The following is a 5,226-nucleotide window of genomic DNA, read 5'->3' as shown; positions in this document are numbered from 1 at the left end:
CCAATCTTGGTCAGCTTGTGATGATGGGGTCGGGGATGGATGGATGGGGTGGGGATCCTCGCAAATCGAACATGGTGGGGGGGTTAATCTGCATCCCAGATTGTTCCAAACGTGGTCAGGAGGCAAGGGGAACTCACAAGAGGGGCGAGGGGAAAGAGGGCAATTCCTGCACTCCGTTACTGTCCCGGTGTTTCCTGTTTTTATGTACGGAATTTTTGCAAGTGCATGTCTCAAACTATCATGGTCTTCAGAGAATGACCATTTTAAATGGGGTTTTTTTTTTAAGTCTTCCCTTCCTGCAGTGTATTGTGTCGTTAATACAGAGATGACCACGGCTGTACTTGTGGCCCTCCCTGTCTCACTCCGGATTGAAGCAGGTTTGGGTCGAGCAACTGAATCCATTGCCCCAGCCCACATGGGGCTCATCCGTCCAGCGAGTTTGGCGCCTCACTCTTCAAAGTAGCAGCAGCCCCCCCTCGGCAGACCGAACCCCGGCTCTCAGGTCGCTCTTTGTACCACTCTGCAGGCCTTCATCACAAGACCTTTAAGCTGTTTTCTGGTCAGTGACCATCCCGGAATGGCACCGGGAATTTTGTTGGGTGTTGCTGACTACTGTATCCATTCTCTCTGTAGCTTCTGTCCACAATCTCCCCTCTGTCTGGTTATTATAATGATATACCTAACCACTCATAAAGGATTGTGTAAACACATTTATTTAGACGAGGCCCACAAGAACAATTATACATAGATATAAAGCTTGAAGACATCAGAGCTGTGTGCCCATCCTCTGCTCAAAGCAAAAGTGAAACTAAAACTGGATCACATGACACACTTCTTTCTAGTGTTGTCATGCTGCTATCCCTTAAAGGCATAATACAACATCCATGACATCATCTCCGCCACATTTACTCATTACCGGTGGTTATATTTAGGGATTTGTTCAATTCAGGTTAGGATGATGCTTTAAAATTAAAATCATTTCATAAGTGCTCAAATTAACAGCACACATCTGAGAATATGGATTAGATTCAGAGAAAGCACCTGTCCAGAATGGTGTTTCCTACAAACCATATCACAATGGAGGCTGTTGAGATATTCCAGTAAAATTCACACATTTAAATGGCATTATTCATGTGAGCCCAGCAAGGGTGGCCATGAATCTGCACCTATGAAGGCAATGGGTTTAATTGGCACAAAAGCAAAATACTGCAGACTCTGGAAATCTGAAATAAAAACAGAAAAGGCTGGAAATAGTCAGCAGGTCGGGCAACATATGTGGAGGGAGAAGCAGAGTTAATGTTTCAGGTCAGTGGCCTTTCATCAGAACTAGGAAAAGTTTGAAATATGATTGGCTTTCAGCAAGTGAAAGTGGGGTGCATGGAAATGGAACAAAGTAGAAGGTCTGTGATAGGGTGGAGGGCAGGAGAGATTGAATGACAAAATAAATAAAAACAGAAAATGCTGGAAATACTCAGCAGGTCTGGCAGAATCTGTGAAGAGAAACAAAAGTTAATATTTCAGGTCAATGACCTTTCATCAGAACTTAATGGGACAAGTAAAGAAAGAAATGAGGAGTGAATGGCAGAATGATGAACAGTTGCTGTGTGAAAAGCAAAAACAAGAGTAAAAACAAGAGTAAATACAAAATCTACAAAGAAAAAGAGAACAAAATGGGACAGAGATTACAATCTCAAATTGTTGAATTTATTGTTGAGTTGGAAGGCTGTAAAGTGCCTAATCAAGAGATGAGATGCTATTCCTTGAGCGTACATTGAGATTCATTGGAACACTGAAGGAAACCGAGGACAGAGAGGTCAGCATGAGAGCAAGGTGGAGAATTAAAATGACTGGTGGAAAATACAGGGATGGTGTGTTGTGCTTTATTGTTTTCCATGTTAAGAAATAGATTAAAATTCACTGTCAACAATATTTTGTTTCTCATATGTGTAATATAGGTAGTTGGTTCACAATTAAAAGACTTGCATTCATATAGCACCTTTCACAACCACGGGACATCCCAAAGCACCTTACAGCCAATTATGTACTTTTGAAATGTTGTAATGTATGAAACGTCTCATCTTAATGGAGTGTCCATCAGTCTGCCCTCTGGAATATGATGATGATGATTGTCATTCGAGTTCGAAGAAGATGGTGGATGCGCAGACTCATCAACAATGAGCACGGAGCTGGTTATGTGGTACCAGCCTGGATGCACAGAATCTGAAACATTTGGGGCATTGGAATTTGTATGTTGTGACTCGGACAGACACTGCCCTATGACATTGTGACAGAAGTATAATAATTTTCATAATACTTTTCTGGTTTATTGTGAAGTAGGTTTATGGGGGTGGGTATAGTTGGTTCTGTCTGGGTGATTTAATTACATTTGGAGTCAAGTAGACTGCAAGCTTGAAATCATCAAAAGAAGTTAGGTGTTTGACATGCTAATGAGGAAACATGGATGCTTAGGTATGAAAGGAATTTGCATTTTTAGATAAATGAAGGGACTTTTGAATTTCAAAGGAATCTTAGTCTGTTTACAACTAGCCAGATAAGCAAGGCTAAGGAGTGTGTTCATTTTTCCCAAAGGTCACTGATAATATTGGCAATATGAAAGCTTTTATATTATGAGGGAGATGCAGTTTCAAAGACATATGGAATAATAGAGTTTACATATTAAAAAGAGAGAAACATATATAAAGGAAAATGAAATGCTATGTGGAACGAAGACCATGTAAGATCTAACAGAAGTGTGTGAAATAGTCTTAATGAAGCCTCCAGCCATGTGTGCCTGAGTCTGCAATGTAACAAAACTGAAGTTAGGGAAACGCCTGTAAAGTGGAATTGTGATAACTTGCTGTTTCTGTTTTAAATCTAAAATCTATTTTGGACCATTGCCTTAAATGGGATGTAACTGGGGGTCAGGTTAATTAGAAATTTTATAAGTTATATTAGTAAGTAATTGTAGTTCTATGTATATGCTTGAAATCTTTTATTTTGTTAATAAATATTTTAATTTAATTTTTTTAATCTCTAATGGTCTTGGTGGACTTACTACTTCTGAATTCAGTGCACATATCTCATAATAAATACAAATTGCAAAACCGTTGTGATAGCGGGACCAAGTTTCCCTTGTGGATTTGGTCTTCCTGGCACACATAACAACATTGTTCACAGGCAGCAATAAGACATTAACGTTGATCATTTTCAAAGGTGACAGAAGCTCTACGGATCAGAGCTGTCCAGTGATGCTTTTCTCACTGATCCTTCCAGGTCATTAGGCTTGATGACGCACCACTTCAGATTTCCCTGAAGCATGCATTTTTAGCGCTTGCATGACCAACCTTGGCTTCTTTTGCCAGACTCTAGCACCCCATACAGCAGCGGAATGTGATGGTCCTCCATTCTAATTCCATGCCCTACCCAGCACAGTTAGGCTCTCAGGAGCATTGCCTCATTACTTGTTATCTGGGCTCCATCTAAGATGTTGAGGTTTGTGATCCTGTCTTGCCAGTGGATTCCAAGGATGGAGCAAAGAGTACGGAAATGAAATTGTTCCTCCTGCCTTGTGTGCTTGCGGTATAAAGTCCAGGATTCACAGCCATACAGGAGGGAAGTAATAATGAGAGTTTTGTACACCTTGATCTTCATGGACAGTGTAATGTTGTGGTGGTTTACTACTCTGGTGCTAGAGTATGGCAAAAGAAGCCAAGGTTGGCCATGCAAGCACTAAAAATGCATGCTTCAGGGAAATCTGGTGCGGCATCAAGCCTAATGACTCCCAAGCACCTGGATCACCTTGTTGATCCTAGCTGATATCTCATTATCAGCGAACCATCTTTGGAGCCTAACTGTGCTGGGTAGGGCATGGAATTAGAATGGAGGACCATCACATTCCGTTGCTGTATGGGGTTCTAGAGTCTGGCAAAAGAAGCCAAGGTTGGCCATGCAAGTGCTAAAAATGCATTCTTCAGGGAAATCTGGTGCGGCATCAAGCCTAATGACTCCCAAGCAACTGGATCACCTTGCTGATCCTAGCTGATATCTCATTATCAGCGAACCATCTTTGGAGGTAATGGTTCCAAGGTATTTGAAGCTAGCAACATTCTTCAGCTCTGTATCATTGATGGAGATGCCTTGTTGAACAAAGTTGGAATTTGCTAAGGGCTGCTATAGAACCTCAATCTTTCATAGACTGATGGTCAATCCCAAACAACTTTCAAGCCTCTGAAAAGCAATCAACCATGATCTGCAAATCTCTCATTTTTGGAGCCATTAAGTCACAATCATCAGTGAAAAGGACTTCTTGGATGAGTTTGTCAGATGTTTTGGTTTTGCACTGAGACGGCGAAGGGCAAAGAGTGAGCTGTCAAAATGACTTTGGAGATACACTCCCCCTCTTAAAGATCCTTGACAGTATGCCTAAGGACACCGGTAGAGTACGGGTTAAGGAGGACTGGTGCTAGAATGCAGCCCTGGTTCACTCCATCCTAGATTACAAAGGGAGCTGAAGATTCGCCATTAAAAAGGACCTGTCCCATTACTTCACTGTGGAACAAGTGTATGACATTGACAAATGTTTTGGGGCAACCACGCCTTCCTGATTTGCCCAGAGGGCCTCTCTGTTGGCTGTGTCAAAGGCCTTTACGAGGTCAACGAAAATGAAGTAAAGGGCTGTTTTCTGATCTCGGTGTTTGTCTTGGCTTTGGCTCAAAGTAAACATCATATACACTGGGCTGTGACCTGGTCACATTGACAATCATATTCACTGTGCTGTGACCTGGTCACAGTGAATATCATATGCACTGGGCTGTGACCTGGTCAGAGTGACCATCATATCCACTGTGCTACGAGCTGGTCACAGTGAACATGATATCCACTCTACTGTGACCTGGTCACAGTAAAGATCATATCCACTGTGCTGCGGCCTGGTCAAAGTGAACATGATATCCACTCTACTGTGACCTGGTCACAGTGAACATCATATCCGCTGTGCTGTGACCTGGTCACAGTGAAGATCATATCCACTGTGCTGTTACCTGATCACGGTGAACATCATATCCGTTGTGCTGTGACCTGGTCACAGTGAACATCATCTCAGCTGTGCATTCACCTGGTCTCAGTCACCATCATATTCCCTGACCTATGACCTGGTCACAGTGACCATAATATCCACTGTGCCGCCAGGTGGTCACAGTGAACATCATATCCACTGTGATAAAAACA

General features: G+C 42.3%; 1 long non-coding RNA gene across 1 annotated transcript in view; it reads left to right on the top strand.

Moving 5' to 3' along the window:
• The window catches only part of LOC144680577 (uncharacterized), a 39,650-nt gene extending 36,624 nt beyond the window's left edge, over positions 1–3,026 (top strand). Inside the window, exon 2 of the long non-coding RNA XR_013576583.1 lies at positions 1,479–3,026. This is a non-coding gene — a long non-coding RNA (uncharacterized LOC144680577). The remainder of the gene's footprint in view (positions 1–1,478) is intronic.
• Positions 3,027–5,226: the final 2,200 nt, after the last annotated feature.

The sequence above is a fragment of the Cetorhinus maximus genome, chromosome 5 (genome assembly GCF_964194155.1).
Source record: "Cetorhinus maximus chromosome 5, sCetMax3.hap1.1, whole genome shotgun sequence".
NCBI classification, from domain to species: Eukaryota; Metazoa; Chordata; class Chondrichthyes; order Lamniformes; family Cetorhinidae; genus Cetorhinus; species Cetorhinus maximus.
This window is presented reverse-complemented; position numbering and strand designations above follow the sequence as displayed.